Below are 26,932 nucleotides of genomic sequence, written 5' to 3'. Positions count from 1 at the left end.
ACCCAACGTGCTCTAGAAGGTGTAAGTCAACTACCCTGGCCAGCAACATCTCCGGATCTGTCCCCCATTGAGCATGTTTGGGACTGGATGAAGCGTCGTCTCACGCGGTCTGCACGTCCAGCACGAACGCTGGTCCAACTGAGGCGCCAGGTGGAAATGGCATGACAAGCCGTTCCACAGGACTACATCCAGCATCTCTACGATCGTCTCCAAGGGAGAATAGCAGCCTGCATTGCTGCGAAAGGTGGATATACACTGTACTAGTGCCGACATTGTGCATGCTCTGTTGCCTGTGTCTATGTGCCTGTGGTTCTGTCAGTGTGATCATGTGATGTATCTGACCCCAGGAATGTGTCAATAAAGTTTCCCCTTCCTGGGACAATGAATTCACGGTGTTCTTATTTCAATTTCCAGGAGTGTAGTTCGTTCTGACGAGTCCCGCTACAGCTTGGCCTACAGTAATGGCCACAAATGACTCTTCAGCAGTGACAACTGTATGGCAACATGCGCTACTGTGTAGCATAGAGGGCAAGAAAGTGGGATAATTTGGAATGTCATGGGATTCAATATTTGATCTCGATTTATACTCCCCACTACGTCAGGGAGGTCTTAGAGGCAGTGGTACTGTTCTCACTTGCTGTATTGTAGCAGTCACTGTCGATACCCGTGGGATGACTACTGTATAAGCCATTATTAATAGTATTGGTAGCGGTTTTTGCTGTATTAGTTCTCAGTCTGTACTGTTAGGATAAATGACCTAAGATGTAAACAAATCTTGTTGCACATCATCCTTACTACTATATTACTGCCATTAACATTAGAATTGATAGTATCATAACTGTTATCATTACTCATGTAAGATGTAATGGAAAACGCCTTTTATGCATAAGATGTAAGAGAGAGCCTTCAAGATCAGGTTAAATAAATTATCAATCAGAAATATGAATGATATGGTTGGTTGGAAACTTGCTCATCGTGGTCTTCCAGGGATCATAGTCACATACGAAGTAGGGACTTTTGGATTCCATACTACGTAATATAGAGACTCTTTTGTAGTAGGTAAAAGTTTCGTAAGATACTGAATTCTCGAAGTCAAAGATCACTTAGAGCTCTGTGCTGCCAATGATTTGTGTTCTCTCATTTACCTAAGATGGGATGCCAGTTTCATTTCAGGCATGTGTATATTTCTTGACGTTTTTATTTTACAGCCGTTAGTTGTATCAAAAGCGTTACATATATTTTCCGCGGCGATACGAGCACAAAGGTATCAAAGCAGTATCGAAACACCCTGTAGTACTCAAGTGCAAAACACTACGTATTAATTCTTTCTGGGAAACGAGCTGATAGCACGAGAGAAATTTGTTTGGTAGCCTTGGGACGGGGAGCGACCTGTGGAGAGCCGTATGTCTGTCTTCTAGAAGCAGAGTGCTCCTACACAAGGACACTCGCGCTTTGCTGGGACGACAGGCGCAATATGTGGGACACTGAGGCTTCCGCTAAACAATTTAGAGTGCCCCTAAAAATAGAGCCGGCTGCCAGTATGGCTGCAAGTGCTGGCGCCATGCTTACAGCGTGTACCCCAAGTTAAATTTAGCGAGGGAGCAAAGGTGTGCTCGAGGACGGACCCTGACCCTGCGGGGAACACTTTCGCTGGAATCGTCATGTCAACTGCTAGCAACGTGCGTGCCTTGATCTAATGGTGCGTCACCGAAAACTTACAGACTGCTTGTACCACCTCCAAAGATTAGCGTCTTCGTTTGCACTTAAGCAGTACTCACGCGAGACATGAATGCAACCGAGACGTGTCTGACAACGCACAGCAGACATACTCGCTCTGCGACCACAGCTATCACCAGCGGCAGTTGACGACATTATATGGCGCACCTTTCTCGATAAGGGACACGTTCGAAAGAGCTGCGTATACTTTATTTAAGATTATCAAAGATAAGCGGGGAAAGTCCGGAACACTATGGGGAAGTAATTGATTCCAAGGTCACGTAACATGTTTAAGAGAATGATTTAAAGGTATTCCATTTCCTGCGAGACATAGTGATGGGACAGCCGATTAGTTTTGACAACCGATGGTAGTGTATTTTTCTCAGTCGGCTTTTTTTTATTTAGTCGAATGAGATAATCGAATGAAACTAATCTCTGTGGTCACGTCAGGTGTATGAGTGTTTTCACTCACTCTTTAGGTTTGAGTGGTTTCAGTTAATGTGATACAACTGACTGACAGAAGCCTCTGACGGTAACGTCCGTTACATGAATGTTTTCAATTCTACATCTACGTCTACATAGATACCCCGCAAGCCACCGTAAGACGCGTGGCGGAGGGTACCATGTACCTGTACTTCTCATTTTCCCACCTGTTCCACTCGCAAATAGAGCATCTGTACGCCCTCGTATGAGCCCTAATTTATCGTATCTTATCTTTGTGGTCCTAACGCGCGATGTATGTTGGCGGCAGCAGAATCGTTCGGCTGTCAGCTTCAGATGCCGGTTCTCTAAATTTTCTCAATAGCGTTTCTCGAAAAGAACGCCGCTTTCCCTCCAGAGATTCCCATTTGAGTTCCCGAAGCATCTCCGTAACACTTATGTTTTGTTGGAACCTATCTGTAACAAATCGAGCAGCCCTCCTCTGAATTGCTTCGATGTCTCCCTTCAATCCGACCTGGTACGGATCACAAACACTCAAGCAGTACTCAAGAATAGGTCGCACCGGCATCCTATTTTCGGCCTCCTATACAGATGAACCTCTCTTTCCTAAAATTCTCCCAATAAACCGAAGTCGACCATTTGCCTCCCCTACCACAGCTTTCACATGTTCGTTCCATCTCATATCGCTTTGCAACGTTACGCCCAGATATTTAAACGACTTAACTGTGTCAAGCTGTTTACTAGTAATACTGTATCCTAACATTACAGGTTTGATCCTCCTACTCAGCCGCATTAACTTACATTTTCCCACATTTAGGGCTAGCTGCCATTCAACAAACCAACTGGAAATTTTGTGTAAATCGTCTTGTATCTTCCTAAAGACACTCAACTTCGACAGCTTACCGTACACCACGGCATCATCACCAAAAAACTGCAAACTGCTGCCCACACTGTCCGCCAAATCATTTACGTATAGAGAGTACAACAGCGGTCGTATTACACTTCTCTGGGGCATTCCTGACGATACCCTCTGATGAACACTCGCCGTCGAGGACAACATACTGGGTTCTATTATTTAAGAAGGCTTCGAGCCACTCATATATCGGTGAACTTATTCCATATGCTCCTACCTTCGTTAACAGCCCGCAATGGGGCACCGTGTCAAATGCCTTCCGGAAATATGGAACGGTCCCGTTGCCCTTCATGCATAGGTATCAGTATATCATGTGAGAAAAGGGCAAGTTGAGTTTCGTACGAGCGATGCTTTCTAAAACCATGCTAATTCGTGGAAATAAGCTACTCATCCTCAAGAAAGTTTATTATATTCGAAATGTAAATGTGTTCAAGGATTCTACAGCAAACAGAAGTTAGTGATATTGATGTGTAATTCTGCGGGTACTTTATTTTACCTTTCTTATATACTCTAGTCACTCGCGCTACAATTCAATTTGCCTCTGGGTTACTGTGATTTCACTTACACTCCTTACTTTTATCCATTGCTTTCAGTGTTGCTTCCGTGAGTGTGTTACTTTAATATTAATTTACTAATTCTCAGCAGTTTGGTCCCATAGAGCCTTACCACAAATTTCCAAAAATTTCCAAACTGCAGGTAAAGTCGCAGGTGAACTGTTACAGTAAGAAATGAAGAGATTCTCTGCAGAATCGATGATCAGAGGGGCACGAGGAAGATATGGACAAGACGAATGGAGAAGATGGTAGGACATGTGCTACGGAAACATCAAGGAATAACATACACGCTACTTGAGGGAGCTGTGGACGGAAAAACTGTAGGGGAAGACAGAAATTGGAATATATCAAACAAATAATTAAGGACGTTAGCTGTAAGTGCTACTATCAGATGAAGAAGTTCGCATAGGAGAGGAATCATGGCGGGCCGCATCAAATAAGTCAGAAGACTGACGACAAGGTCCAATTCATTTTGAAAGGGCCTCTTGCTGGATTTAAAGTGAAGACTGCAACGTTCTGTGAGACGATCACCAATACGGCTCACAAAGTGAAACAGCAACCCTCTCTGTTAGGAATTGTACATAGAGAAGCTTCACCTTCGACGAAGTCAGTAGCTTCTACAATAGTACAGGATTAAATTTTGATCCGAAAATGGATTAGATATTTCAGAGAATACACTCTGGGGAAAGGTTAAATTTAATGAAGAAATAACTCTCTATAACAACAGCGTCCAAGCAAATAAGGACTGTGCAGAATTATTCACGGGCTTGTTACAGCCTATGTGCCCTAAAGTATCATTGAGCTGTCGAGCTTCCAGCAAGGATAAATATCTAATTACGCATCACAACTAGACACACCCTTTAGTATAAATTGTTAGCATCAATATCTGAGGAAGTAAGTGACGGTGCCAAGCTAAGAAAAAATTTCGGTCTCCAGGATTTTTAGTCTTCCATACCAAAAAGACTACCTTTCTCGAGTTTATCAATGAATTCTTTCAAACACCTATATCGTAAGCGATGGGAGCTAATCAAAATGAAACCGGTCCTCAAATAGCAAAAAAAAATCTGGCGTGAGTTCACCATTTCCTCCCATTATTCTTAATCTCATGTATCTGGAAGATTGTGAGTAATATGACTAAGAACAGAGATGAGAGTGTTTCGTAGAGCTTACTAAAATATTTCATAATAAGGTATTCCGTTTCCCGAAAACCGTCAGCACAGTATATTCACCAAACATCTTTGATACAGATGTGTAACTGAACTTCTCCTACAAGCTGTGTACGTCTGCACCCTTTCTATGTACAAAAGACGGCTACGACAACGTTGATATTACTATATTACGACAAACCCTATGTGATCTGTGTGTACCACCGAAAATAGTCAACTGCCGAAATGCACTACTTTTTTTGTTCAGAATTCTGTTGCAACCTTTTGCTACATTCCTCATCCACATTAACCCCAGGAGCATCATGTTATCTTAGTTAACATAGAGCAACAACCAAACGCAAAATCTTCCCGTCTTAAAATGTGCGTTTTGTGCATCAGCATAGTATTAATAATTCTTGCCTCACAATGTTGTGTAGTCAACATCAAAAGATTTTTCTTCTGTTTTTCCTTCGTGATGTTAGAGACAACTGTTTCCGGAGGCTTCTTAGTCGATGGATCTGTGAATGCAAACTTACAGGAATACTGCTCTCTGCTTGCTGTCGACTTAAGTCCTTGCGGTATGTGTTTTCTGCCGGATTTGAGTGTTCCAACTAAGATAAGTTTGTAATTTGCATAGAAAGTGTCCACCAATTCTACAGAAGTGTAGAACTGGTCAGTTGTGATACTGTAGCCTGAGTTCTTCATTGGCTCCAACTGTCTCTTACCAATCTCAAAGAGACTTATTTCACAGGCAGGTCTACTGTCCTTTCCAGCCACACATATCCATTTTTATTGTGTATTGTTCAATTGCAGTGCTGAGAAGTACAATAAGTATCCCATATTTCCGAAGATTGTCTTTGAGGAAAATTTCTAATGGACAACGACCTCTGAAAAAACAGAGCATTTGATGAATTGCATTATGAAGTCGACTTATAATTTACCTCGGCAATATTCCATTCAGTTCTTCCAACACTTCACGCAGCAGCGCAAATTTGTCACTTACACGTTTTACTCCTCTGGTGTCCTTATCATGAAAACGAAAAATTAGTTGGTAAGCTGTTGTCTTACACATAGCATCTTTATACATGACTCTTCACAATAAGTTTGATCATAAATCATTTAATGGCATACTGGTGTCCTGATAAACTCTCGTTAAGAATAGTCCCATTGAATCATATATTCCAGAATTGCTAGCAGAAGATACATATTTTCTTTCAGCTTTTTCATTTGTATGGTCTGCAAGTGCAGGAGTGAAAAATTTTTTGAACAATTCATATATACTCGTTACTTTCCCAGCAGTCGTTATTCTCTGAGTTACAAGTTCTATGCTGCAAAAATATCATTTACGTTGCTTTGGAGCTTCTACAAGATGCAATCTGCGAGAACTTTAACATACTTACTTAGAGCATTGTCTGCGTGATTGGTTTTTCTTCTTCATTTGAGTCCTCTTCAGCTACTGTGTAATCCGGCTCGAAATCACTGAACTCTGATAATACGTCGTCTACTAAAAGTTCAGCAAGAATTTATAGAAAATCTTACTCACAAGAAACACGTTTGCTCTACTGTGACAAACTGCTAATAATGATGGTTATGTTGTAAATTAACAATGAAAATGAAACTCAACAGTTAGACTCTCAACAATTCACCATAAAACTGGCATTCAAGGTTGCCAAATGAAATTAGAATCTTGGTCACAGGTAGTACCAACCCCAGAACGAAGTATGCCCTTAAGCATAAACGTTACATATTGTGTTTCCAGTTTTAAATTTTAACCAGATAAATGTACAGTATAGTACTTCATAAGATTAAAGACAAATAGCTCTAATGTTATAGTTGTATGTTCACCTGAAGAGGTACTTTTGAGTTCCACGAAACCGGTAGTGACCAAATAATAAAGGACAAAATAGAGTTGAATCTATTTATTAATACTAAAGATGAATACGCAAGGAAACAGAAAAGGGTCATAAACACAGAAGGATATTTGTGCTGAGTTTTTAACTAAATAAAAATGTACGGTCAATTTTTGCCCGTGGTTGGTGGTTCTAAGGTTAAAAAGCTTTCAGTGTGAGCAGATATGAGGACAAATGCCTTCGACAAAGCATCTACCAGTGTTCCTTTCTCGACAAATGCCCACCTCTATCACTTTATGGAGCCAAGGCGAAGGCAAACAGCTGCTACGTTACTCGTCGTTTTGCAACTGCTTGTAATGTGATTACATATGGCCACCAGACAATTAAAGCCAAGCCCAGTATACAGGGTGAATCACAACTACAGCGACAAAGTTTCGGATGCTGTCTAGGGACATATCCTGAATACTCGTATTTCTGTGTAAGAGACTGGTGGTCTCCGGTGGCGCATTAGATAGTACATTTCGTTTGATTTTTTACTCTGACCTATCTTAGTAGCTGTATCCCTCTGAAAATATCTACACAACAGTGCAAGTGTAGACGATATGCGCCGTTCATCATCTTCGAAAATAAACTTGTTCTACGCACTCACAGCACTTGCTGTTGTCAATGGTAATATGCCTACTTCACTGTGCGCCCTAAAGTTTGCATTTAGTACAGCTCGGATATGTCATGGCTTTGTTTTTCCGGCAATGTTAGTTGCACATTAACAATGATGTACAGAAGTACGGATAACTTTATTGATGAGAAATTCGATGATATTCTGCATGAATTAAGGCAAAAACCTGAGGTAATTTTTAACTTGTTTCAAAGTTTCCGTCTACAAAATATCCATCAGATTTTGCAAGTACAGATCTTTTACACGCATGCACCCACAATCTTAGCATTATTACAGATTCTAGCAGATGACCATATTCCCCAATGACTTACAGATAATATATACAACATTTACAGAAATAATTAAATCTGAGCTCTGTTGCTCCATTGCAGACGCGGGACAGCGGCTGGTCAGATATTTAACAAGGAAAATTGCCAAACTGCCATGCAATTTGAGAAGTTATTTAATTTTATTTTCATAACCAGTTTCGGCAGTTCAGTATGCCATCTTCATGCCCCTGTGTATTAAAAAAGGGTATACATGTATTGTATATCAAGGTATAACACAGCTGACTTTATAGAAAGTAAAGTATAATAATAAAAGTTCTTAGAACCTACAAAATTCAAGTAGCAGCGTCAAGACAAGTACCTGTGCACATACAGCACGACAAAGTATAATATGTACACATACTGGTAAGCACTGAAAGTATTTGAACATCAAGGAGTTGTAAAAGAATATGTCAAACATTAAAAAAGACCAAAAATAGACAATATGCAATCAGAAGCTGAACGGAACAAAGCTTGTTTAGTTTTATTATATATTTTTAATTTCTAATTTATTTTTTAAATAAAAAACCTACATAATTTTTCTAGGTAAGAAAAACCCTATTTCATATTAAGACCTATACGCATTCAATGCAAAACGTCGCGATACAATTTATGAAGCACACAGAAGTGTGCGCATCTATAGCCTAAGTGTTATCACTACTGGTGATATATCAGAATTAGTTCTCACAACGTCCAAGAAGCAACCAGACGCAATACTCAACGGCAGACAAAATTTCAAGTGAATAATGATATGCAAAGAACATTCGAGGAATACTCATAAAATACCTCGACAGCATACATTTACAGCAAACAAAAGTTCCAAGGTATGACTTGGTGTCCCATACATAACTGGATAGGCGGGAAAATACAAGAGTGGAACAAACGAGGACCTCAAATACATATTAACTAAGGGAAGTTCCCCAAAATCTTAGCTGAAAATTTAATACTAGGTCCCCGGGAGAATAAGGTAACACACTAACAACCTATCTATCAAATGACAAACACGTCCAAATAGAAAATGACACATTGCAAGTAGTATCGCTATAGGTAATGCGGGGAACGACCATGCTACAAGTAGGATATGTATGAAAAGACCAAAAAAACACCAAAGTATAAGCCCACTAATTAAGCAACATACTGGGGCATAAAAGGGAGGGGGGGAAGGAACAAAAATGGTGAGCAAATAAATGAGTTGTTATATGGCCTTATATTAGAAACTAATCATGGCGTGGATCAATACTACTCAAATATTGTAAGTGATGGAGGAAACCAAGGCGATAAAACAAAGTATTGTCACAAGCCTAAATATGCCAGAAGTCTTAAGCCACACAGAAAAACTTGAGGCCCACAACAGTAGCCGATAAACTCGAAACTCGTAACGATAATCAGGTTGGCATCAATCCAAAATCCATAAACACCATAAAATACGGGTATATAGGCAGAACGTAGCAACATTCCTTATAAGTTGTATGGTGAAAGCTAGAACCATGCTACACTGAAACACTACTCTTGAGATGCAGTCAAGAAGTCCCGAATATCCCACATGTGACCTGGGAATATGTCAGTTTCGGTCTAAAAATGTAGCCTGCTGAAAATGGTATGCATACGAATAGATTACAACAAATCACAGCATCAGGAAACAGCAAAGACCTGGCTGTCCTGAAGATCAAGAAGACCTCACTATCATAAGGAACATCCCCTTGGAGATGGCAAAAGCTTATAAAAGACCAAAACATGGTCAATAATAAAAACGTGCTACGTACCAACAGATTGGAGCGTTACGAAGCGAGATACAGAGAGTTGCAGAATCAACCAAGACCTTTGAGCTAAACCAAGATTCATAGTAAGGGGATCTACCGTATGTCACAGCCAGACAAATAAATGAGTTACTGTAAAGCCAACATAATACATGCATACTAAGAATCTAAGACCAAAGATTACAGCTAGAGGAAAATGTAGAATATCGGAAACACAAAAACTTGTGTTAATATGGAGGTACACGTATAGGTAAACCAAGGTAATACCTGTAAGCCAAAGAACACAATGAAATAAAAAAAAATTAAATTTACTAGTATAATACCTATAAATGGCACATCATGTTCAGACACTAATGATACCCTCCATCAGTGTAAAAATTCATCTAAAACTGTAGTGGGTTATTCTATCCAAATGAAGTAGGTAGTGTAGTATTAAGGACAGGAAACGCTCAAATGGTATGTAAGTGGAAATGAAGTCCCATGCTTCTTGATAGAGCGTAGTGGAACGATGCGGGAGACCCGCACCGCCGTTCTAGGCAAGGTCCTAATGGAGGTGGTTTGCCGTTGCCTTCCTCCGACCGTAATGGGGATTAATGACGATGATGAAAATGACACAACACCCAGTCATCTCGAGGCAGGTGAAAATCCCTGATCCCGCCGAAAATCGAACCCGGGACCCCGTGCTCGTGAAGCGACACCACGACCGTGGATACCCCAATGAGATACATAATATATAATATTTAGCTAATAAACTACATACCTCGCGCGCAGAACCGACTATATCACGGTGACCGTATTATAAACCATAGTGTCGGCAAATATAAGTCGTCAACGGAAATAATGATGGAGGCCTAACCAGTGACGGCCATTTAACAACTTTTTTCGCTCCCAATCGTTGTCACCCTTTTTGGGCAAGTATGCTACTTAATTAGTGTGCTTGTACTTTTGTGTTTTGTTGGTCTTCCCACATTTACTTTACTTTCAGCTTGGTCCATCCACGCATTACCTATAGCGATACAACGTGCTATGTATCAGTTCCTATTTGGATAGGTTTGTCATTTATTAGACAATCGTCAGTGTGATGTCTTATATTCCCAGGAAAACAGTTTTAAATTGTCATCTGAGATTCTAGAGGACTGCCCTTAGTTAATATGGGTTGGAGATCGTCGTTTATTCCACTCTTGTATTTTACCGCCTATTAGGTGATGTATGAGACACGAAGTCTTTTTATTTTTATCTGCTATATAACAAACGCTGCCGAAATATTTTATGAGTATTCCTCGAATGTTCTTTTTATACCGTTATTCACTTAATATATTGCTGGGTTTTGCTTCTGGTCGCTTTTTTGATGTTGTGACAACTTATTCTGATACATAACTAGTAGCGATAGTATTTTGACAATATGGTTCCAGTCATCAACAGTCAAATGTCGCTGTTGACGGGCCCAGGTGGGGCGGAAAACTTTGTGTCGTGCAGCCATCAAGGGTACACGAATGGGCCTTCTGTTCCAAAAGACCATATCGATGATGTTTCGTTGAATGGTTCGCATGATGATATTTGTAGATGGCCCAACACTGAAATCTGGAGCAGTTTGTGGAAGGGTTGCACCTCTGTCACGCTGAACAGTTCTCTTTAGTCATCGTTGGTCCCGTTCTTGCAGGATCTTTTTCCGGCCCCAGCGATGTCGGAGATTTGATGTTTTACCGGATTCCTGATATTCACAGTACACTCGTGAAATGGTCGTACAGGAAAATCCCCACTTAATCGCTGCCTCGGAACTGCTGTGTCCCATCGCTCGTGCGCCAACTATAAAATCACGTTCAAACTCACTTAAATCTTGATAATATGCCAGTGTAGCAGCAGTAACGGATCTAACAACTGCACCAGACACTTGTTGTCTTGTATAGCCGTTGCCGACCACAGCGCTGTATTCGACCTGGTCACGTATATCTGTATTTGAATACGCATGCCTATAGCAGTTTCCTTGGCGCTTCAGTACACTATTGTGTACTTCATAAGGTATATCGCGACGTTTTACTTTGAATGAGGATGGGTCTTAATATGAACTGGGACTTTTCTCATCTATAAGAATTAGGTAGGATTTTTATAAAAAAAATAAAAAAAAACTGGATAAGCTTCCTTCGGTTGAGTACATATTATATTTTGTTGTGCTGTATGTGCACAGATACTTGTCTCAACGCTGCTAAGAGGGTTGACTGAAAGGTAATGTCTCCATCTTCGTAACTCTTCAACAGTTGGCAGCATTGGTATGCGGCAGGCATTGGCTTGTTCCGTAGCCTCTTCTCTGCAGCACTAGTTGGCGGGAAGCCTTAGCATTGAACGGTTATGTTGCAACAGTGTAAAGTATGGAACCCTGCGCAGGCGGTCGGTCAATGCGATTTAAGCAACGTGCAATCATTGAATTCTTGACAGCAGAAGGTGTCACCCCAAAGGAGATTCATCAGAGAATGGGAGCAGTTTATGGTGATTGTGTTGAAGTGATTACTGTGCGTCGTTGGGCGAGTAAGTTTAAAGATGTTGAGGCGGGAACATCTGACCTATGTGACAGACAAAGAGTTGGACATCCTGTGACAGCAACCACTGAATTTCACAAGCAAAATGTTGACAAATTGATTCAGGGCGATCGTCGTATCACTCAGAAAGAAATTGCAAGCACAATCGGCATTTCAAAATAACATGTGGGTCATATTATTGCTTTGCTTGGCTATCGGGAAAAGTGAATATTGGTAATTAAAGATCACATTCTAAGGATTTTTCGGCATCTGATTTATTAAAATATTCCAATCCAAACCCAATTAACAAAGGTGGAGGCATTACTTTTCATTCAGCGCTCGTACTTGCATTTTGTAGGTCCTAATAACTTTTATTATTATGCTTCACTTTCTGTAAAGTTAGCTGTGGTTTAGCTTGATATACGCTACGTGTAAACTTTTTTAATATTCAGGGGCCTGAAGATGGTATATTACATTGCCGAAACGGGTTTTGATAATAAAATAAAATAACTTCTCCAATTGCACGGCTGTTGACGATATTCCTTGAGAAATAAATATTTAATCTGTGTCAATAAAGGGCACAAATTATGAGAGTGGGGCAGAATACATGCAGAAGTGTGACAATGATGCAGTCTTTCGCCAATTTTATTAATTATTTGTATGAATAAAACTGTCCAAGAATGGAGACAACTGCCACACGGTTTCATGAAGATCAGCAGAAACACAAAACTAGATGATTTACATTTTGCTGATGATGTCAGCTCTTGTAGCATCTTCAGAGGATGACCTACAGCTTTCTGTACACAATTTATAGATTATCTCCGAGAAATACAGCTTGGATATCAACACCGAAAAAACAAAACCTTACCTTCTGCGGAAAATACCAAGTACAATGTAAAGATCCGTTTGAAAAATAATATTCTAGAAAGAATGAACACATTCACACATTTAGTCTATAAATTATCCTTTCTATAAGAAACAGATCTAGCTGAAAAAGCCATCAGCTATACAAAAGCAATGGGAGACCTTAATAATATAATGAATCTTTTCATAGTTCAGAAGCACATCGGAAGAAGTCTTTGCAAGACATTATCAAGACTTGTGCTGTGCTCACAAAGCCTGGACAATAAAAGCAGAAAATATGCAAAAACTAAGACCCTGTGAAATGAAATTCTTGAGACGAACAGCTGGTTACACCAAACAGGATCACAAAAGGGATGAAGATGTTTGAAGGAATTCCATCGCACATTATAATCATACAGGGCTACCAAGAAACGAGAAAACATCTACAACGAATGAGCTCAAAGAGAATCAAAAACTCAATGCTACACTACCATCCCAATGGTGTAAGATCGCTAGCTGGACCAATCGAAAGATGGCAGGAGAGCTTCTCAACGAGATCGTATGAGGTCTAATACTTGGAAGGCAGATGATGATGACAATTAGGACCAAAGTTTTCATTTAACTTTCACATACGTTCATTACCCTCCGCTAGATGAGTGAGAAACATCCAGACGCTTGGTAAACTCGTTCCACAGTCTTACGATCACGTCTGGAGTTATTATATTGGTATGTTGCATCGCAGTTCATTCAGAATTGTTGGAAAGGAAGGCACGTGAAGGCAGTTTTTCACAACCCCTCTCCCACACACACACACAAACACACACACACGCACAAATGAAATATAATGGGGCCAATGGTGCAATGCGAGATCCTTTCGCCCCAAACGGCCGAGTAAGCGTTGAGTCTCTACTTTCCATGAAAACCACGCTGCACAGCTATGATTAAATTAACCCAGGGTTTCCTACGAGCAAGAGTTTTGCATCGTAGTGCCTCGTTCACTTAACAGTGAAGGTGTTTGCGGCTGAGTGCAATGTTTAGTGTGCCAACGCTTTACGTCAGGCGTGACAGGCCGAATGGTACTGGAGAAGCCTACTACATTGTAAGCTGCAAAGTATATAGAAAAAGCGTACGCTGTGTTCTAGTGAAAGGGTGCTAAAGACGCTGGCAGAATATTCTTGGGCACTACAGAATGCAGAGACAAGAAGAACCAGAACAAGTTCTGCTGCAGGAAAGCAAAGATCAAGCTACTGCAAAAGGCTGAGATTTCTAGAATATGTAGAATATGAAAGGAACACTTTTCCAGAGTTATAGTACGCACTAACAATATAGGAAATAACCCTAACGTGTCTGCGGAACCCAATAATGGGCTCTGTAACAACGCTATCGATAACTGTCCGTCGCGCGGGATTAGCCGAGCGGTCTCAGGCGCTGCAGTCATGGACTGTGCGGCTGGTCCCGGCGGAGGTTCGAGTCCACCCTCGGGCTTGGGTGTGTGTGTTTGTCCTTAGGATAATTATGTTAAGTAGTGTGTAAGCTTAGGGACTGATGACATTCGCAGTTCAGTCCCATAAGATTTCCCACATATTTTTGATAACTGTCCAGAAACAATTGAGTGTGAACCACTTTCCCCCGAATCTCAGAGAAAATCGGAACCACGAATTTTAGCCACACGCCAACGGTCTCCGACCAAAGTGATGTCCTTCTCAAATATTTAAATGAGAACAGATAAGACAGATTTCACTTTGAAAATCGCCTGGAAGAGCTGGCGAAACCACCTGGATGAAATACACATGTTCTTCCAAAGCATGGCTGTGACCGTGGAAAAATTTCGGCCAGATCCCATTACGCAGACCAAGATTCAACTATTCCGAATCTTCACAGAGATGTAAGTGTTAAACCAGCAGCATCAATACGATTTAACTTCATTAGGGAATTATACTGACAGGCTTTCGTCATCGCAGCAGTTGTTAGTGCGGTTCCCCACGCTGACGATTCACACGCCTACAACACCTCTTAATGATGTTACTCAGACAAGTGACATTGCCGCTCAGGCACTCAGTTTTTCACTAAATGACCTTACTGATGAACAGTACTAATACAACAGTTAATGCAGAAGAAGGCAGTGGTTTGTATAAGATTCTATAATTTATTTGCTTTATAAAACTCACTGGAATAACCAATGAAAATAGCTTTGTGGCTGTGTATAGCTGAGGCTTTTTTGTGTGTAAAACGTTTGTAAAAGGTTTATTTTTTCTGGGCAGGTAAGAAACGTAAAACTTTGAACATAGCTGCTAAGGTTCAGTGACCGTGTCAGAATTATATTAGAACAAATAAGCCCTCGGTCACAAATATTAAGTCAAAATTGACCAGGTTTCGACGCCACTATGAGCGTCGTCTTCAGAATTAGACTAATTGTTCTAAAACATATTAGGTATATAATACATTAGTAAAATTAAAGTTTGTACTGACTGGAAAAAGATGCAGTACGTACAAGTCACATATTAAAAAAGATCTAAGCCGGAAAGGCGACGTCATGAATAGTTGTAAGTAAGATGGCGAGCCGCTAAGGGCTGCTCGTACTTTAGTGAACAAGGGTTGCAACGAGACTGAGGTGCGTTGTTGCAACCCTTGTTCACTAAAGTACGAGCAGCCCTTAGATCTTTCTTAATATGTGACTTGTAAGTACTCCATCTTTTTCCACTCAGTATAAACTTTAATTTTATTAATGTATTATATACCTAATATGTTTTAGAACAGTTAGTCTAATTCTGAATACGACGCTCATGGTAGCGTCGAAACATGGTCAATTATGACTTAATATTAGTGACCGAGGGCTTATTTGTTCTAATATAGTTTATTTTTTCATTGACTTTCTTGTAAATAATAAAACTTATTAATGACTACATAGGAAATCTATTTTCACACACTGTGCTTCCCAGTCAGCACATATTGACTGAATAGTGAACGCGCTTGCAGTTCCATTTTCTGGGGAAACATAAATGTAACGTTGGCTACTCAAGCTCTGCGTCCCCGCCGGTGCAAAACGCCTTGTTCTTTTCGCGCGGCGCAAAGCTCGCTGCTAGAAAATCCCAGATTTACAGCTGTTAAACGGAGGACGTAAATCGCCAACCGTTTCTGTGTAACAACCATCTGGACTCGACGCACACTGGGTAATGAACGAGCGAGAAAGCGAACTAGCTATCAGCTACCTGCAACTACACGAACCGGCAATTTATAACTTGCGCCATGGTAAACTTTCATCAGGGACGATAAAATTTTCGTTTGTGAACTTTGCTGCAGCGTATACGCAACCCAACACGACACCAAGATAAGCACCGACATGTAGGACTGGGGTTAGTGTGGCCTTCAAACGGAAAATTTTTGATCGCTCCTCACACACTGCGCAACAAAATTTTTAAAAATAACGTTTTCGTAGCCCCGTAAATGTTTCCCATAGTGCCGCATAAGTTGAAAATTTGGCTCAAATATTGTGTACAGCCTTCCTTTGTAGTAGTGAAAAGCGTAGCGCGCTGCGATGTAACCCTCGGGCTCGACGACTCTTCAAACAGCAAGGTGTCAACACATGCGGAAGAAAAAGGCCACTGCTCAGGTGTTCACGTGAGGCACGAGGTGGGTTAATGATGTTACATTGGTGCCAAATTTCACGACAATTCTGCCCAGCGCCACCGTGGAAGTGGTCACACTACTGGAAATTCGTCACACTCATTTTTACTCACATTTCGCTACTTCTTTTGCAGCATCTGCGATGGAGGTCACAACCGCGACACCTAGCGTTGAAGTCACCACGGTTTTCTTATGAGTGACCAAGAAAAACATTTCAGACACACCGCTGACCATAATCGACACGAAAAGGCCTCCAGAGGTGGAACAAAGGGCCTCACTGTTTCCCGTACATTTCGCGGTCGAAAATGAAAGCTCACAGTGTGATGAGCGAAAGCACAACGTTGTTGACAACGTTCGACACTGCTGCCATCCGCTGGGCATTTCAATCCTACTCTAAGGACATCGTAGGTCTGCAAACCCACTGAACGTGATCTGATTCCTTTGGAGTATAGTGTGACCACAATTTTTGCTCTGTTATACAGGGTGGAACCACTAGTGATTGTTCAAATCCTTTCGACGAAATCTGAACGTTATCCAAAGTAGTAAAGAGCCATTATGCTTTTTCAGTCCTGTTTCGAGCCCTGCAATCCTTTAACGATTTTGTGCCGGTTCTCCATATCTTCGACGAGACCTTTATCTTCACATAGGCAAACGGTTTCGGCTGTTGTATAGTTACGTATCCTAATGATCAGGGTAGATAATATTCTGTTGTAGATTGTTTCTGACGGTTGGTAAGCAATCTCAAATTTGCTTACTCGTTCCCTAGTTGCATCATCGTCCAATCTTTTTTTCAAAATTGTCTTCCCCATGTTGATGAACTCCAGGCATTATGGAGTAGACGGGCAATATGTTTCTAACACCATCTACCAAGTAGTTAGTGTATAAAGGGAACTATGGTAACATTATTATCGTAGTCTAGGGCACATCAGAGGATGAGTCTCTGTCTCTGGAGGGCTCTTCATCGATAACACCACCAGAAATTCTTAATGCAGCGACAAACCTGGGTATTTATTCCATATTAATATATTTTCTTTGGTGGACGCGTGTGTGCTACTGAATCATAAGTCTTGGATTACTCGTATCCGTTGCTCTCAGAATTTCATGTTTAGAGAGCATGAATTAGGTTTCTCAGTATCAAAGTTTTGGGAAACCAAGTAGAAGCAACGGAGAAGGTAATTTTGCTGCAATGAAACGTTTACTTTTTCGTATCTGTGTTATGCAGATTACTGCAATTAATGGTTGCATCATGTAGTGCTTGTAGTTGCAGGGAAGGCTACGAAGTGGAAAGAAATGCACGGAATGACACCCAGTGTGGGAGCATATCATCTCGAATTGCACGAGGTGATTTGGCGAGCTACCCATCCTCATCTGACAGACGGGTCATAATCAACGATGTTATATTGATCTACCGAAATTCTGTCAATGCCTGTTTACTTGTTTTACTGTGATACGTAGTAAATACATTGAGGTGACAAAAGTCATGGGATACCTCCTAATATCGTGTCAGATCTCATTTTGCCGGCGTACTGTAGCATCTCGACGTCGTATGCACTCCACAAGTCATTGGAAGTCCCCTGCAGAGACATTGAGCCTTGCTGTCTTTATAGCAGTCCATAACTGCGAAGGTGTTGCCGGTGCAGGATTTTGTGCACGAACTGACATTCTGATTATGTCTCATAAATGTTTCGGTGAGATCCATGTCGGACGATCGCGGTGGCCAAATCATTCGATCAACTTTTCGAGAATGTTCTTCAAACCAATTGCGAACAGTTGTGGCCTAGTGACATGACGCATTGTCATCTATAAAAATTCTATAGTTATTTCGGAACATGAAGTCTCTGAATGGCTGCAAATGTCCTCCAAGTAACCGACCATAACAATTTCCAGTCAATGATCGGCTCAGTGGCACCAGAGAACCCAGTCCATTCCATGTAAACACAGCCTGCACCATTGTGGAGCCACCACCACCTTGCGCTGTGCCTTGTTGACAACTTGGACCCATGGCTTCGTGGAGTCTGCGCCATACTCGAACCCTACCATTAGGTCTTACTAACTGAAATCGGAACTCATTTGACCAGACCACGTATAGGGTCCAACCGATATGGTCACGAGCCCAGGAGAGGCGCTGTAGTCTATTTTGTATTGTTAGGAAGCGCACTCGCGTCGGTCATTTGCTGCCACAGTCCATTAACGCCAAATTTCATCACTCTCGCCTAACGAATACGTTCGTAGTACGTCACACATTAATATCTGCGGTTAACTCACGCAGTGTTGCTTGTAAAGGCTGCTCTCGGTCGTTAAGTGAAGGCCATCAGCCATTGCGTTGTCCATGGCTAGAGGTAATGCCTGAAATTTAGTGTTCTCGGCATATTCTTGACACTGTGGCTCTCGGAATATTAAATTCCCGAACGATTTGGCCGGCCGGAGTGGCCGTGAGGTTCTGGGCGCTACAGTCTGGGGTCGAGCGACCCCTACGGTCGCAGGTTCGAATCCTGCCTCGGGCATGGATATGCTCTCGGTCGTTAAGTGAAGGCCATCAGCCATTGCGTTGTCCATGGCTAGAGGTAATGCCTGAAATTTAGTGTTCTCGGCATATTCTTGACACTGTGGCTCTCGGAATATTAAATTCCCTAACGATTTGGCCGGCCGGAGTGGCCGTGAGGTTCTGGGAGCTACAGTCTGGGGTCGAGCGACCCCTACGGTCGCAGGTTCGAATCCTGCCTCGGGCATGGATATGTGTGATGTCCTTAGGTTAGTTAGGTTTAATTAGTTCTAAGTTCTAGGCGACTGATGACATCAGAAGTTAAGTCGCATAGTGCTCAGAGCCATTTGAACCATTTTGAACCTAATGATTTACGGAATGGAATGTTGAAATGGTTCAAATGGCTCTGAGCACTATGCGACTTAACTTCTGATGTCATCAGTCGCCTAGAACTTAGAACTAATTAAACCTAACTAACCTAAGGACATCACACACATCGATGCCCGAGGCAGGATTCGAACCTGCGACCGTAGCGGTCGCTCGGCTCTAGACTGTAGCGCCTAGAACCGCACGGCCACTCCGGCCGGCGGAATGGAATGTCCCTTGCGTCTAGCGCCAATTACCATCCTGCGTTCAGAATCTCGTAATTCGCGTCGTGAGGCCATAATCACTTCGGAAACTTTTTAACATGAATTACTTGAGTACTAGTGACAGTTTCCGCCAATGCACAGCCCTTTTATAATTTGTGTACGCGATACTACCGCCATCTTATATTTGCACATCGATATCTCATGACTTTCGTCACCTCAGAGTATATGAATTATGTGGCATCAATTTAACATGTAAATAAGGCAAGTGAAACCTGTTACTTTTGAATAAATGGATATAAACTTTCTACGTCGTACCGAAGTCTTTGTAAAGGTCATAGGAACGTCTTTTAGCATGTCATCTGTTTCACTATCGCTGCAGCTGCTGTAGCGTTTCAAATCTTGCACTCAGCCTTCTGGTATCCTTATGTTCGTTCTAACATGGAACATCATCCTAAAGAATAATATTAATCTACGGTAAATTTCTCAACGAGGAAGCTATGGCGTCGTGTAGCTGATGTATTAGTCGCCGAAGACTGCATAGGTTGCAGTCCAGGACAAAACGCTACGGGGGTCTAGCTCTCCCTCAAGAAGTGTCCCTTCTCTGAGTGCGGCTGCGTTAAAATAAGTGCTCCGCCCGTTGTTAAGAATATCTTCAATACCATAATATTCCTTAATTCGATAGAAGCACTCAGTAGGAGATTGACAGCTTGACGTTGGGGCGAAGTCAAATTATCAGGAAATGGACACCACATCTCCAACTTTATCGGTCAGAAAACGAAGATGAAACCATATTCCACCGAATTTCCCTACTTTTGAAACCGTCTCCAACAACCAGCATTCGTACCGTCTACTTTTAGGTCAAGCGTCACAATATAGGAGGGCTATATTAACCTCGACTACAGGGGAGGATCATCGCACGTCTTAAGCCAAAATCCTGTGGTAATGGCCCACACTACATCTTTGAATTGGTAAAGAATTGGTTTAATAGATGTAGAGTCTTCATCAACATATAACGATGAACAATTAAAATGGTTGCTCGTAGCTGCTTCGTAACACTTAGCACAGTGAGGTGATCTGGCCACATCCAAGCGCCCTACTTAGCGACATTCGACGCTCCACGCTCAACGACAAAATACTTCCCAAGTCCACTCTCACACTGTTGACACGGATCTGCGAATAACATACATAATCTTGACATGCAGCTCATTCATTCATAGTTTTGTGGATAAGACACACGCTGCACGTAGCGTGTAGGAGATGCTTTTGCCCTAATGACGACTTCGTGTACACCTCCTGACCTGGACTTTAATCCACGATAGGTCGTCCCTCACGGTGACGGCTGAAACTAAGTCCTGAATATCTTGCTGTATGGCGTTCAGTAGAAATCCGGTCAGCAGTCCTAGGGTCAACACAAGTACAGTCATGGCGGTGGAGTACTTCTCAAACTATTTGATGTCGTGGTGCACTGTCTTGCTGCAGGTACAGGTTGTCTCACCTGTGGTAGGAAACAAGCGGATGTGCATGATCTGAGAGTAGGTTCCTGTATCTTACTCTGATAAACGTCTATGGAATACCATGCAAGTATTTTCCACAAGAGGATAATTTTTTGCTGTACCCGTACTCTGCCATCGGCGCATATCAAGACATAGTATGATCCATCAGTCCATATTAACTTCATGCTATTTTTCAATTCCCAGTGTCACTGTTGCTGTGTCTCTCTACCTAGAGGAGTAACCAGGCTAGGGCAACTGGTGCAATACTGGTCATCGGGGCTCGGTTCGAAGAGGGACGCATCACTGAAGACAGTTCTGCTCTATTCAGTGAGATTCCTGGCCGAAGACGTGTCTAGAGACGCCCCGGGCAGCGGTAGGATACCAAACTGCCTGTCGTCCGCCAACGGCGCATCATTCAGGAATGATGGTCTGGGGTGCCATTTCTTCTCATAGCAGGACACCTTTGGTTGTCATCCGTCGCATCCTTACAGCATAGCGGTACGTCGATGATATTCCATGCACCGTTTTGTTGCCCTTCATGACAAGCCATCCTGGGCTTGCATTTCAGCAAGATAATGCACGCCCGCACCAGTCGGGAGTTTCTACTGTTTGTCTTTGCGCTTGGAAAATCCTACCTTGGCCAGCAACGTCACCGGATCTCTACCCGATTGTAACCCCTGGAGTATTATAGACAAAGGCCCTCTAACCACCTCGATATTCTGAAGCTCTTACGAGCCAGTTGAACAGAATTTGGCATGATATCCTCCAGAAGGATAGCCAACAACTCTTCAATCAGTGCCAAGCCGGATAACTGCTTGCAAAAGGGCGAGAAGAGGACCGACTTGCTCAGTTTGTGAAGCTCTTCATCTTGAATAAATCATCCATTTTCTTCTGAAATGGTAATCACTTGTTTGTCTGCAAATACACATCACATCTACCAATTTCCGTACCATTTGGTTATTCATTCGTGGTGCTTCTTTTTTTCTCTCTTAGAGTCTGTATTCACGAGATTTCCATGGAAAATATTCAGTCAACAACTGTGTTCCGAAACCAGTACTCTGCATGCGAGCTAAATAACTGAAATTCAGTTTGTTCATCGCTGTAATTCTCCATAGTTTTCAAAATTGAAAAGAACTTGTCAACGCTATTTTTAAAAAACTTCGGGAAAATGATGGAACAGAAACAGAAGCATGAAAAAGTTCTTCCTCATTATTAATATTGCTAAATCAACCTACAGAAAATGAAAACTCAAAGATCAACGTTATTAAGTCCACGGCTAAGAATAATTATTAATGTTGTGCCACAACAAAGACGCACACTGTTAACGTTTGACAGAAAGAAAATAATAGAAGCCTAATCTATATAACAATGTTTACTCATTTGTTACATTCTGTATACTTAAATAACTTACGCTAATCCAGGATAGCCGGCCGAAGTGGCCGTGCGGTTCTAGGCGCTGCAGTCTGGATTCGCGAGACCGCTACGGTCACAGGTTCGAATCCTGCCTCGGGCATGGATGTGTGTGATGTCCTTAGGTTAGTTAGGTTTAACTAGTTCTAAGTTCTAGGGGATTAATGACCTCAGAAGTTGAATCCCGTAGTGCTCAGAGCCATTTGAACCATTTTTTTAATCCAGGATAAAAACTAAAGGCTCCTTGTGTGCTCCTTGTGCTACTTATTGTGTGAAATTTAATATGACTTGAGATACTTATTGTTTATACATCGAAAATTTCTGAGTGTGTGTATCAAGGCTTTAAGTAGCATAGTAAACGTGGTGTCGTTTTCTCGATTCTCGTTTCGTTTCTAATCTTTACGTCGCAGTACAAATGTGTCAGAGTTGCGTAAACATAAAAATTTAGGTCACTTAGTAGGCCTACATACATTTTATTGACAGCTAATCCTGCAACAACGAAATTCACACTTATGTACTTCTGTCAATATTATTTTTGGTTTTTGGTTTGTATTCAAATGCTTTGTTAGATATTATTGCATTTTTGTAATATTATTATGTGTTGTAGTTAATTAATATTTCGGTGTTTTTATTCCTAGCGTAAGAAGATTAAATATACATATGTTTGTGATGTTTGTGAAAAAATTTGTCTTTCTATAACTTAAAATTTACTTTGGATACTGCAGTTTTATGTACGATCCTTTAAGGACAAATGGCTGTCTACATTTTTTAAAATTATATTCAGTTTTAGGTAACTACACTCCTGGAAATGGAAAAAAGAACACATTGACACCGGTGTGTCAGACCCACCATACTTGCTCCGGACACTGCGAGAGGGCTGTACAAGCAGTGATCACACGCACGGCACAGCGGACACACCAGGAACCGCGGTGTTGGCCGTCGAATGGCGCTAGCTGCGCAGCATTTGTGCACCGCCGCCGTCAGTGTCAGCCAGTTTGCCGTGGCATACGGAGCTCCATCGCAGTCTTTAACACTGGTAGCATGCCGCGACAGCGTGGACGTGAACCGTATGTGCAGTTGACGGACTTTGAGCGAGGGCGTATAGTGGGCATGCGGGAGGCCGGGTGGACGTACCGCCGAATTGCTCAACACGTGGGGCGTGAGGTCTCCACAGTACATCGATGTTGTCGCCAGTGGTCGGCGGAAGGTGCACGTGCCCGTCGACCTGGGACCAGACCGCAGCGACGCACGGATGCACGCCAAGACCGTAGGATCCTACGCAGTGCCGTAGGGGACTGCACCGCCACTTCCCAGCAAATTAGGGACACTGTTGCTCCTGGGGTATCGGCGAGGACCATTCGCAACCGTCTCCATGAAGCTGGGCTACGGTCCCGCACACCGTTAGGCCGTCTTCCGCTCACGCCCCAACATCGTGCAGCCCGCCTCCAGTGGTGTCGCGACAGGCGTGAATGGAGGGACGAATGGAGACGTGTCGTCTTCAGCGATGAGAGTCGCTTCTGCCTTGGTGCCAATGATGGTCGTATGCGTGTTTGGCGCCGTGCAGGTGAGCGCCACAATCAGGACTGCATACGACCGAGGCACACAGGGCCAACACCCGGCATCATGGTGTGGGGAGCGATCTCCTACACTGGCCGTACACCACTGGTGATCGTCGAGGGGACACTGAATAGTGCACGGTACATCCAAACCGTCATCGAACCCATCGTTCTACCATTCCTAGACCGGCAAGGGAACTTGCTGTTCCAACAGGACAATGCACGTCCGCATGCATCCCGTGCCACCCAACGTGCTCTATAAGGTGTAAGTCAACTACCCTGGCCAGCAAGATCTCCGGATCTGTCCCCCATTGAGCATGTTTGGAACTGGATGAAGCGTCGTCTCACGCGGTCTGCACGTCCAGCACGAACGCTGGTCCAACTGAGGCGCCAGGTGGAAATGGCATGGCAAGCCGTTCCACAGGACTACATCCAGCATCTCTAGGATCGTCTCCATGGGAGAATAGCAGCCTGCATTGCTGCGAAAGGTGGATATACACTGCACTAGTGCCGACATTGTGCATGCTCTGTTGCCTGTGTCTATGTGCCTGTGGTTCTGTCAGTGTGATCATGTGATGTATCTGACCCCAGGAATGTGTCAATAAAGTTTCCCCTTCCTGGGACAATGAATTCACGGTGTTCTTATTTCAATTTCCAGGAGTGTATTATGTATAATATATGTCGTCGTCGGTTTGGTGAGCTGGCAGAGGAGCGATACGTAGTGGCCGTGGGGCCCTCACGACCATAGTCATGTCCCTGTCTTTATCCTATCAGTACAAGTAAGCGTGTGAGGTCGTGGCTCTTTAACTCCATAGTGTCCGCCCCAGTAGCTGAGTGGTCAGCGTGACGGATTGCCGTCCTCTGGGCCCGGGTTCGATTCCCGGCTGGGTCGGAGATTTTCTCCGCTCAGGGACTGGGTGTTGTGTTGTGTTCATCATCATTTCATCCCCATCCGGCGTGCAGGTCGCCCAATGTGGCGCCGAATGTAATAAGACCTGCGATATGGCGGCCGGACCTGCCCCGCGAGGGGCCTCCCGGCCAATGCCGCCAAACGCTCATCATCATCAACTCCATAGTAATCAGGTGGTTCTGTACGCTACTGCTATTCACCGCATTTTGTTCTCCAAGCAGTGATCTGTAAAATGCTTTGCCATCTAACCCGTCACACAATCTGCTGTAGCCAAAGACCGTCCCAATTGAAAACTGAATTCCTGTCCACGGCAGTTGACTCGGTTGGCAGTGGTTTTCCCTGAATAGACGAACTCGCGGTACAGTCTGGACAACCACCCACAATATGGCCGATAACAAATCCGTTAATATTGTGCGTCTTACACATCGTGCGCTGCACTCCGACGATGAAGGCCTGTAAAAGGTCTGTCGTCACGCGGCAATACGAACTTTTTCATTCACTATGGCGACAATGTTTCTCTCTCTCTCTCTCTCTCTCTCTCTCTCTCTCAAACACAACATCTATTTATAATTCAATTGCTCATAAGATTGTTTCGTCTGAGCCAAATACTCACTATAAATATAGGTGGCATAACCCACACATGGCAGTGAATGTTTAAAATGGTTCAAATGGCTCTGAGCACTATGCGACTTAACTTCTGAGGTCATCAGTCGCCTATAACTTAGAACCAATTAAACCTAACAAACCTAAGGACATCACACACATCCATGCCCGAGGCAGGATTCGAACCTGCGACCGTAGCGGTCGCTCGGCTCCAGACTGTAGCGCCTAGAATAGCACGGCCACTCCGGCCGGCACAGTATTTTGAAGTGCGTACGTAATAACTGTACTCGTGCTCCAGGTGCTGACTGGAAACGTAAACTATAGTACAATGAAATTGAAGACGACCTTCGAGTGTTACTTTCTCGTTGTGTTGAAACTATGGCACGAATAACAGGAATAAAAAGAGGAGCTACGGCAAGTTTTTGCTGAAGCAGAAGGCACTGATTTTTCGCGCTGATACGTGCGTCCCGCGAGTGAAGAGAGGACGAAGAGGGGCAGGACAGCGGCGTGGGGCCGACTGCGCATGCGCCGTCTTTGATGCAGGCGGTGCCCCCGTGCTGTGTCGTGTTGTGTTTCCGCTGACTGCCTCACTTTTTTCGTCCTGATATTTGCTCAGCCGTGGCCCTAACGTTTACGCCTGCTTTGTGCTGTTTCGTGACAACATGAAGCGATGGCACCGAATGAAGTGACAGAGTTACGGTATGATGGGTATTAACTGTTTGATTCAATCGTAAGAAACAAATTTAACGAGACAACTTTCATGTAATTATTATAATTTCCTTGAACAGTCAATAACCATCCTGATTTGTTTTTCGATCGTGAATGTTTTTTTTTTAAATCAGTGAACAGGCACTTTTAGAAATTTATGTGACATGTTTGGAGGGATAAACGATGCGACGCAGGTATGGCATTACAAAAAACATTTAGCATACGTCTGTAGTTTTGTTGTGACGTGTACTGCTAAACGTGTAGGACGAATGAGAAGCACACTTGTTTTTAACTAGCGTTGGTTCCTTCATCGATTTGCTGTATGTAGGGGTATAGCAGACGGCCTTTTATCGGTGAATCAGCCAGGCAGTTCTTGTTAAACATTGTGCGGTATCTTTTTTGATTACCGTTGTCTAGTATTTTCAAGTTCAGCAGCAACACGCTATAAACTATGCAGATCGCCACGTAACACTAAGATGGAAAGCAAAACAATGATTCTTTTTCAATTTCACTATTAAAGTTTTAATATTATTGCTTATTTTCTTTCAGACACAGATTCATGGACTGTATACTGATAATCAGAATCTTATGGATCTTTAATTAGCCTTTCTCTTTGCGTCCTTAAGTTCAAGTTTTACAATTTGTTTTTGAATAAATGGAATAATTCATCCGCTTTCGAGGTCTTAATAAGTGAATCTAGGAACGTAGTGTGTACCTTTAGAAAACGTGCCACGATGGTTCAGTGCAGGAGTCGCACAGTTTTGATAAATATGGCGACCCTGAGATTTAATATGTGTAATAAGAGAACAAAATAAAGGACCTTTTTGTTTTTTTTTTTTCAGT

The 26,932-nt window shown here is 42.6% G+C and overlaps 1 protein-coding gene across 1 annotated transcript in view; it reads left to right on the top strand.

The window, feature by feature from the left end:
- The window catches only part of LOC126471216 (rho GTPase-activating protein 45-like), a 682,307-nt gene that overhangs the window by 120,173 nt on the left and 535,202 nt on the right, over positions 1-26,932 (top strand). The window lies entirely within an intron of this gene.

Source organism: Schistocerca serialis, chromosome 3, assembly GCF_023864345.2.
Source record: "Schistocerca serialis cubense isolate TAMUIC-IGC-003099 chromosome 3, iqSchSeri2.2, whole genome shotgun sequence".
NCBI classification, from domain to species: Eukaryota; Metazoa; Arthropoda; class Insecta; order Orthoptera; family Acrididae; genus Schistocerca; species Schistocerca serialis.
This window is presented reverse-complemented; position numbering and strand designations above follow the sequence as displayed.